Source organism: Cimex lectularius, unplaced genomic scaffold (genome assembly GCF_000648675.2).
Source record: "Cimex lectularius strain Harlan isolate CLEC.00 unplaced genomic scaffold, Clec_2.1 scaffold388, whole genome shotgun sequence".
Classification (NCBI taxonomy): Eukaryota; Metazoa; Arthropoda; class Insecta; order Hemiptera; family Cimicidae; genus Cimex; species Cimex lectularius.
In genome coordinates, this window is record NW_019394187.1 from 244,916 (window position 1) to 255,684 (window position 10,769).

Consider the following 10,769-nt stretch of genomic DNA (forward strand, 5'->3'; position numbering starts at 1 on the left):
ACAAAATACGCGCGAAAAAAAAGAAAAAGAAGGAAAATTTTAGATCAGATTAGAAACGAAATTGTCTGCTCAAGTCTTTGCCTTGTAATCCTGCAACGATCGTGCCTCATATACAAATTGTAATATGTAATGGAAGTGTTTAATCTTTACTTTTTTTTTTCTTAACTTAAGACAACATTATTGTTGGGGAATCGACAAGGTATTTTTTTTGTATGAAATAATAGGAAGAACATTGGATTAAATTATGACAGTAATCCTAGACGTTTTTCTTAAAAGGTTTTCTTGGTGTTTGACCTGCCAAGAGAGCACTGTTTACCAGTCTACCTTCTTATTAACTGTTCACAAGTGCAGAAAGGAAATATTTAGATAAAGATAGACTAAGGGGTTTTTGTTTGAGGTAGGAGTTGAGCAAAGAGGGTGGGCTATCTCTCGGCGTTGGGTTTTTGTAGGTTAGGCCTTGACCCCTACGTTTTGTTTATTCCCACGTTCCGCCACCTCTTTAAGATGCCTCGCCGGTATTATGCTAATCCGTATATGTCGGAGATTAACGTTGAGACCTTTTCCGTTAGGTGGGATAATCCGAAACGTGCTGTCGGTGCCACTTGAAATCGGTCCGGGGATAAATACCGGATTCGGCTCACGAACCCGGAACTCGATGGTAGATAATCAAGTGTAGCGTGAACGCTTCCGTTCTGTGGTATTTGTATTCAAAAGGGGGTATCGGCCATTGGGAACTCCTGCGCCACCCCGTCGGATGATCGGATGCAATCTCGATTAGAGATGCGAAATACCACGGCACCTGAATAAAATCAGCGTTGGCACATATTGCATTGAGTCTTACAAATAAAAACATTGAACCTTGGATAATATTATGATTATATGTTAAGCAAATTATTGGGTTGTTTCACATGAAACGTCCGTTAATAGTTTCAAAAAATTAGAGAGGATAGCGGTTTTCTGTTGTTTACAGCCAATTGTTTACATATTATAATTAAGTAGTTATTAACCCTCCACTTTTGTTTATAATGATGAGCTCCCCAAAGCTTGCCTTGAGACATGCGTTTCGTTGCTCGCCCGCCTTTTCTTAAGAGAAAATTCGATGAAAGAATAATTTAATTGGGTTGAAATATGGATCGTCGGTCAGGGCAGTGGTTAAACATCGACGACACAAGAATGAGGATTGAGGACACATGCCAAAACCAAATTTACACCCAAAAAATTGATGGTGGTCCATGGCTGGAATTATTCATTACTCCTTTTTGCCTTTTTGAGGTGAGATCATTAACTCTACATCGTACTGCAAAGAAATTGACGGAATATAAAAAATTACTTAAAAAGCAACCTGCATTGGTAAATCGCAAAGGTCCTATAACTCCTTCACGACAACGCCAGGCCGCATGTTTCAAAACATACCGTAAACAAATTGAAAGAGCTTAGCTACGATGTTATTCAGCATCTACCTTATTCTCCAGATTTGTCTCAAACAGATTTTCACGTGTTTAAGAATTTAGACAACATCGTCAAAGGAAAAATTTTTGAAAATCATGTTCAAGTCAAAAAGCGTTATCAGAATTTGTTTCTTTTCATAGCTCTTCATTCTTCAGTTCCGGCATAAAAAAGTTGGTCATTCATTGGGAAAATGAAAAAATGAAGGCAAATACTTTGAATAAAAGTATTTTGTTATTATGTAGGAATTTTATTTAAAAAATCTTTACCTTTGAAACGGACATTTCATGTGAAACAACCCAATAGAATGCCAAATCGACAAAACGTGGCGGTTTTAAACATTAAAAAGATACACAACTATCGCAAATTAGTAAATCGAGAAGAAAAAACTTCCTTTGTCAATTGTTAACTTCTTGTTAGCCGAGGTTTCCCTACTTTTCTCAAATTAATCATATCTTAAACAGCAAACTTTTTTTTCTCTCTGGTGTAACCTGGTTCTCAATGAACCGTCGTGAATCATAAAAATTTCACATTTAGCCAAGGATAATTTTGTTATGTGCTATCTACAGAGATCCTGTTCAATCATATGCAATAGTTTTTTCTACGCAGGTTAATTGTAGCTGTTTTAAAAATAATCGATGATTTAAAAACCAACAGTCAAAAATAAGAAAGGTCATAAATATCATGTTTCATTCTCCAACTTTCTCTCTCTCTCTATTCAATTATTTCTATCTATTTTATGTAATAGTCTTTCTGTATCAGTTCCTCTCTACCAAACAACCCCCTTCCTGTTTCTTTTATTCTTCTGTTATATCCCAGTCTCTCTTTTCCTTTTTTCTTTCAATTTCTCCCTTTTTCCTTATCTGTTACTTATTCTCCCCCTCTATAGAGATTTCTCTCTCTTTTCTCTCTCCCCCTTTCTTTCTTTCCCTCTTTATAGACTACATCTCTATATCAATTACACTTTTCTTTGCTTTCTTATTATCACTATATACATATAAAGAATTAAAATAATTTAAATAACAGCAACGTTTCCTAATTTTGTTTAATTTCTATGAGCGTATTTACCATAGATTAAAATCCGTTTTTTTTCTAGTCACAATTAAACATTTGATTTATGTTATGATCCAAAGGCTCATTCGAGTCTGTGTAATTGAACTTTAATTGTTAATTTTGTTAATTGATAACATGCGCTGCGATCAACAATGGTGGTTTTGTTCGGCACGGACAAGAAAGCGTGTCGACATGAGAAGTGTAAATAGATGGTCCATGTAAAAGAGAGAGAGATCATCATTATGTGATCAATTAGATCATGTATATATTAAAAGACGAATCGTCCTATCTGACACCAGAATGTCACGAATGTTTACAAGTTGTAACCATACTTTAAAAACGATCTGTGAAATAATCAATGCATTTATCTCTCAGTTTTATATTTACAATTTTATTTTATTTTTAATATACTTTTAATCGTACGAGTTACGTCCTAACCTCACGAATTAAAATCCAAATGGTTTGCTGACCCGACTGGAGGAATCAATTGGCTAAAACGGAAGCAACCCGTTTGTCGAGCCCTCCAATTATTCCATTTGCCAATTGGCCATCGTTTTATTTTATTTGCGACCGGTTGGCCAATCTGGCTGTTCAGGCTGTACTACAAAATTGCGGGACAGACAAAATCGGCGGACGACTAAATCAACAACTTAGCCCAGATTAAAATCAGGATTAAACGATAATTCCCATGGGGAGGGGGTGAGAGCGAAATTGCAGGTTAATTAATTTTCGTTATTTGTTTCTCACATTGATCATTGTCAATCCACTCGGGCAAACAATGACCTTTTATTGTACAAATTCATACGGTCCTGAAAATAAGGAAAAAACTAAACAAGACCAAAAGCGAATAGCAACGATTGTTTAATCATGAAAAAAATTAGTATCAGTGGATTATTCACAAAAACGAATATAAATATTTTTCTATCAATCTATTTATGTTCTGTTAAAAGGAGAGATAAATATATATATTCTGATTATTCGTTAAAATTGAAAAAGTTGTGGAGAGCGCGTGTGGTCGTGATTGTTGACGCCACTGTTGCTACGAGATACCACCGACTTGAACAGCAGCTCTGTCTTCATCCAAATTTATACTGTTTTGAGTGAAACTATTGCCAGGCATGAAACAGGTGTTGAACTTGTTAAACCTGTACAAGTATGCTTTGGTTTGGCTAGTGGTCTGTTCATTTTCTTCTTGTCCTGAGTGAGCAAAGAAATCTGGGAGTGGATTTCAACTCAGAGACGTCTGATCTGTTTCACCAGTGGCGTATGGCTCTTTGTATTTTATTGGCAGCGAATTGCCTCTTGACTGTCTACTTTAATATCTACATCCCATTATTTTTACATTGGTTGATGAGCAATTTCCGTGCTACCTTTTGCAACATGGGTTTGTCCTCTGTAGACCACAAAGGCAGAACGAACCTTTTGTTGCAGATTCTGCTATCCATGCGGATAACCAATGCCTTTTGTTATTTAACTAGGTTTCCTCAAGACTTTCTCCTTGATGCGAGCAATTCACTTCTATCCGTCTTTCTTTAATAATGTTGGTCCCCATTCCAAAATATAAATTAGCAAAACGTTATATTAACGAAAAGAGAAAAAAATGAGGGAGATAAAGAAAAGGACAAATATAATGTGTTTATCTTAGGTAAAAAAAAGAAAAAGAAAAATGGATCACAAGGGAGAGATGCTATTAAAACAGAAAGTCTCCATTAGAAAAACTATTGAATGAATATCGTTTTATTTAAAATATCTCTCAAATTTAAGTTGAAAAGAGTGAGAGAGAGAAGGGAAAGTGAGAGAGAGAGAGAGAGAGAGAGAGAGAGAGAGAGATAGAAAGAGTGAGAGAGAGAAGGGAAAGTGTGAGAGAGAGAGAGAAAAAGAGAGAGAGAGAAAGAATGAGAGCAAAAGAGCGAGAAGAAAGAAAGAGAGAGAAAGAGCGAGAGAAGAGAAACAGAGAAAGAAGGAGAAAGTGAGACAGAAAAATAGAAGAGGAAAAAGAGAGACTCTGATATAACGGAAGTGATAGATAGATAGACAAAGATAGAGATAGAGATAGATAGAAAGATAGATACATAAGTAGACAGGTAGGTAGGTAAATAAGGTAGGTAGACAGGTCGATAGATAGACAGGTAGACAGATGGACAGATGGATAGATACACAGATAGATTAGATGGATGGATAGATAGATTATACAGATATATTAGATAGATAGATATATTAGCTAGATAGATATATTAGAAAGATATATTAGATAGACAGATATATTAGCTAGATAGATATATTAGAAAGATATATTAGAAAGATAGATAGAGAGAGATGGATAGATAGATAGAGAGCGATGGATAGATAGATAGAGAGATGGATGGATATAATANATAGAGAGAGAGAGAGAGAGAGATGGATAGATAGATAGAGAAAGAGAGAGAGAGATATGGATAGATAGATAGAGAGAGAGATGGATAGATAGATAGATAGATAGATAGATAGATAGATAGATAGATAGATAGAGAGAGAGAGAGTGAGAGAGAGAGAGAGAGAGAGAGAGAGAGAGAGAGAGTAAGAGAGAGAAGGGTAGAGTAAAAAAGAGATATAGAGGGGGAGAAGAAGAGAAAAAAGGGAGAAATTGAACGAGACTGAAAATTTGTGATAACAGAAGAAAAAGATAAATATAGGGGAGGATTGTTTGGTAGAGAGATACTGATAGAAAAATATTGTTAAATAAATGCACAGATGATACAGAGTGATAGAGTGATAAAGAGAGAGAGAGGGAGAGAGTGTGAGAGGGCGTGGGAGAAGTTCATTAATAGATAAACCGATAGTCAGATATATAAATAGATAAATAGATAGAAAGAGTGCGAGGGAGAGATAGAGAAAGATGGCGAGGAAAATCAAGGATTTTGTTAAATCATGTCTTTCTGAATACACAATTAAAAAACAAAAGAAGTTTCAGTCCATGAGAAGGCACTGAAAACGAGGTTTCTGTGTTTAAAGTATCAATTATTGGTACAGCATACAAGTCGTGACTGTCATATTGGAACCTTCTTAAGCCATTATCATTCCATCATTAGTTGGTCATTAATAATGTAATTAGCGGGATTTGAAAACGCAGTTTCCCAGCCTTTTGTCAGGATCGGCTTGAAGTTCTTACAAAGCCCTTTCTTTAAAGTCATTACCTCAACGGAGAATCCCCTTCTCACGGTTGATAATACTCGGCTGACATCGTTACCACGCCAAGCTCGTTAAGAGCATTTCCCTCCCTCGCTACCGTAAATTATACCGTTATTCCTGAGCGGAAAAGTGCCTGTATGCTTGAATTTGGAGCCTACCTTTGCCTCCCAATCCTCGAATCGGGTGAACTCCTTTAACCCCAGAATCGATGAACGTCCTCTCGAAAACTCTTCCCGACGTGATGGCTTGCACGACTTCAATTATTTAAAACGGCCTCTTTGCCATTTTTTTATCTTTACATGCCTAATTTGCACAATTTCGTAATACTACAGCTTCTGTTCGGAAAGGTATAATTAATGTTTGACTAACAATCGTCGAAAGCAAAAAACGCCAATATAAAGTGATAATTTAATAATAATTTAATGCTTGATGAAAAGTGAAAGTGGTCTTATTTCTGACTAAAAGGATAATACGCTGAGTTGATTCGCTCCGACTAAACTACTGACACTATACAACATCTACTCTAGAAACATCAACAGGAAGTTAGTTGAATATGATTCAACTTTAAAAATACTATCAATTTAAAAAGGAAGACACACATTCAGGCAAAACGTACAGTAGAACGTCAGTTTAAATTAAAATGATCTCCTTGACTAGTTGACATAACTTAAGCAATGATTAGAACTGAAGTTTCAACAACGTATATGATCAAAAATTATTCTGCCTAATGAGGATCAAATAATTTACTATTTAATTACAAATAATCATTTTCATCATGTATTCGTCTTTTGTCTCTTATTTTTATCAAACCTAGCTGATTTTTCTTGAAAAATAGTGCATTTTTAGAAGCCAGAGTTGTGAGAGGTGACTGCATATTTCAGGAGTGAATTAAAATTTCATTGGCTGTTTTTCGGATGAATGCTTAGTTTTTTTAAACCCCACGCCTCAATTGATTTTAAATTTACTAAATATTTATTTATATTAGGTCCATTATACTGAAGCATCAAAATTTAAAATAGTACTGCATTTCAGCATTTTTTAAAGGCCATTTAGTTATTCAACCAGGTATCAAAACTATTTTTCGGTTCGATTTTCTGAAAATCTATTTGGTTCGTTAAAATCAATTTACATATACAACAAAAAGTATTACAAAATTTAAGAAATGTATTATTTTCATAAAATCTAGCTCATTGTTCTCAAAAATAGTGTCTTTTAAAAGGAATGAAGTTGTATGAGGTGACCTGTACAATTTCGGGATTAATTGAAATTTCATTAAGGGGCTAGCGACCGTTCTTCGAACGAACAGCTATTTTTGCTCCACTTCTAATCCATAGATTTTAAATTTGATAAACATTTATTTTTCAGGAAGATTTGTAAATTTTGTTGTAGCATCCCAATCTAAAACTGTACAGCATTTGAGTATTTTCAAAGTCATTTAGTTGTTCCAAGAGCGGTCAAAGCATTATTCGTTTCAATTTTCGCAAAACCTATTTGATCTATTATAACCAATCTTTATTGGTTTGGTTTTTCTTCTGATAAATAGTGGTTTTTAAAAATAATGAATCGATAATGTTTGGTACCAACCTAAAACGAAAAAAAAGAAAAAAAAAGGTTTACATGGTCTTAAAAGATATATAACCTATCAAATCCAAATGTCCTATTTTTATAACATTAGCTAATTATGTTTGAAAAATAGTTCACTGTTAAAGGAGAAGTTATATAAGGTTCAGGAATTTCAGGATTGAATTGAAATTTTTTTATGAAGAGTAGCGATCGCTCAACTGATGAATTTTGGCTACTCCAATCAAATTTTTAATTTTATACCCATTTAATTTTCATTCAGGACAGTCTGTACATTGTGTTTAAGCATTAAAAGTTTAAAAGTGTACTGCACTTCAGCTATTCTCTAGCCAAAAACAGGCCAAAAAGTTTCAATTTTTCGGTAACATTGTCTCAAAATTTACACATTAAAGAAATGCATTTGTCAGCTCATTCTCTTTTTTTATACTTTTTATGTATGATTGTTTGCTTATTATTTCTCTACCAAATAGAAACAGAATCATATCGTTATGATGACGAGTTTAAGAGAAATGTGAAAAAAATGAAAAAAAAACTTTGAGACTGAATTTTTTCCCGTTGACGGTTGATTTACGCCATGAAAATTGTAAAAATCGATTCTTATTGCAATACAGAGTTGATGACTGACAGTTGATAAATGGTGCATAATATAGATAATAAAAAAGATAAAAGTCTTCAAACTGAGTAAGCATGGCGAGTTGCAAATCCATCAAGGTAAGAAACACCAAAACTATAGCCCGAAATTTCATGGCACTAATTTTTAATCTGGGAAAACCATGTACCACCTTAAATACATAAAAAGCCTACGTGAAAATTAAGACAAGGGGTCATTACAATTTGCATTTTTAATGTTTTTCTATATGCTAAGTTTGTGTGTGTGAAGAATTAGGCCGTGCATGTTTGATATTTAGATACATTACCCTCACCCTTCTTTGCTGAGCTTCACCCACGGGCATAGAAAGTCAAGACCAAGTCCCCTGGGGTCAAGTTCGCAGCTTTTGCCATCACCGACGGGCTTATGTGAAAGGAATTTCTTTATAGACTCATCTCCTCATTTTACAATTCCGTTGCAACAACGGACGGGGTTAACATCACGAAGATGCGTTGCTAAAAGTGAACGATACTACATATACCAAATCCCAACTGTACCACTTACATATTTATTTCATTAACAAGATTTTCTTTCTGTGAATAGGTAACATGGTCCTATAAATAGTTCTCAATTATTGATTAAAAAAGAAATACAAATGTTATACAAATATTGAACTATTTTATATTATTTTAATAACGTAGCACTTTTAATTATGTTTCAAGTTATTGTAAAAATCCCGATTCTAAAAGGAATTTTTACAATATAAAAACAAAACGAAGATTATTGACAGTGACAAGGCGTAATGCTTAAAAAATAAGTGCTTAAAGGCTTTTATAAACGGTATTTTATAAAAGCGCCTAGGGGCACTCTCTGCAGGGCAAAGACAGGGGAAATACTAAAAAGGCTCCTTCAAACATCGAATTTAACTGACAGGATCAAAAGAATATTCTTGTGGAGAAGTGATTTGATAATACATAGTAAAAACGTTTTTCTTTTTAAGATGTAAAGGATTAATAATTTCTGACCAATTTTTTGTGTAAACATGATACGTGAAGAATGATTGGTTTAATTATTAATTTAAACATGGCATAGTCGAATAACCGTTAGTTGAATGAATTAATAAATACCGTAACGTAACTTTATGGGTTTGTATGTCGTTGACTCTGGAATGTTGTCCGGAGGCGTCAAACGATTTATAAAAGCGTTGGCGAGTTTTAATTAATTCATCCGGGCTGATTATTTTTATTTTGCTTGTGTCTCTTCGGTACAGATTTATTTTCCATAACGGGTAATAAACGTGGGGTATCGCGGACTTAATTGATATACTTGAGATTAAGGGGTTTCTAAAAGGCTTTAAATCCTTGCTGTCATAATGAATGAACAATTTACCCTCGGGGACTTGTAGACTTAATTGACGTTACTTAGGTTTATTGATTTTTCGGAAAATCCTGTTCTGCCAAAAGAGATTTAAAGAAAATTTTAATGTTTATCTTTTTTAAACTCGGTTTTGGGAATGGCCGAAAGAAAATATTCAAAAGGGTTAGAAAATAAATAAACATGACGGAAAGTTGTATGAACATTTTACTCTTTCTTTACCTCAAATCAACCTCGATGCGTGCTTCTATTTTCTTATAATGTAATGTATAAAATAAAAATATAAATGTCTGAGGTGAGACCTTACCTAGTTTAAATGTCAACGTAACATTTAGGTTTAGCCCGAGCAATTATAATTTAAGCTTAATTAAACACTATGTCCATTTAAAACCAGGGTTAAAATGTTAAACTTTCTGTTAATTAAACAGTTATTTGTTATAGTTAACAAACGTCGTAGGATGAGTTCAATCTGTTTCAAAATTTAGTTTAAGCTATCGGAGATAATAAATTCATTAGTTAAAATCAGTTCTGGTGTTGGTCTGGAATTTGAAGTCATACTCATAAAACTGACAACAATAATATACTTCACGTGTTATTAATTACCAAACCAGTTAAACAATATGCTGTTCCGGATAAAAGAAAATGATTTGAAACGGTCGCATGACTAACAATAGGACAATCTGAAAACTGACATTTCCAAACTTTTTCCCTTCGGACAAATTGCAGCCGGTAGACTTTAAAGCGGGGGAGTCGTTGTTTTGCGAGTCGAGCATCATCGTTAATATCAAATTATTCCGGGAAAAAAAGAAAAACTTTTAAAGGCTAGAGGACGACTTCTCGGTTGTAATCTCTGACTTGGCAATTCGGTCCCATTAACGCTGTCTCGGCCCATTTGTCTCCATTTTACTTGATTAAAAGAAAAGAAAAAACTTTTGAAACATACTGTTTTCCCCTTATACAAAACAAATAAAAAAGGGATGATTCGTTGAATAAGGTTGTTATTTTTCAAAAAGGACTAAAAACAAGTTATCTCAGGAGGAGGGAAAAGAACCTGAATGTCGATCTAACCTGAGAACCACTTGGGAAAGTCACTGGTGTTAGACCCTTCGAATCACAAATCACAGCACTGTACAACTCACGTGGTCTTCCGACACAAAAGAGTTTTCGTCCTGGTTTACGCGTTTTTGACATATGGAGGAGCTGGGCTCCCCTCTTCGCGTCCTCGCTTTAAGTACGACTCTCCCCCACGTCGTGACCCTTAGTCACACTTGCTACCATTGGTCGTCACTCGGATCGATAATGTTTTAGATAAAAGAGCGTACGTACTAATCCAGGGATCATCCTGTACAAAAGGATTTGTCGACGGTTAATCAGTTTTTCGAGAATGACGGATATTCTCTTCGGAACGTTCGGTAATAAATGGGGAAAAATCCCATTCCATTAAATCCAGCTTATCCAGATGGATCGCGATGAAAACATCATCGACAACATTACTTTTCCCGTCTATAATCAAAAGTTAATGCATAATTATTATATTAAATCCATCCAAAAGTTGGGT

The 10,769-nt window shown here is 34.5% G+C and overlaps 1 protein-coding gene across 12 annotated transcripts in view; it reads right to left on the reverse strand.

The window, feature by feature from the left end:
- The window catches only part of LOC106669296 (kazrin), an 87,664-nt gene extending 77,303 nt beyond the window's left edge, over positions 1-10,361 (reverse strand). For all 12 annotated transcript variants that reach the window (XM_024230044.1, XM_024230049.1, XM_024230052.1 and 9 more), the window contains exon 1: positions 10,280-10,361. The gene's annotated coding sequence lies outside the window, so the exon portion shown is untranslated. The remainder of the gene's footprint in view (positions 1-10,279) is intronic.
- Positions 10,362-10,769: the final 408 nt, after the last annotated feature.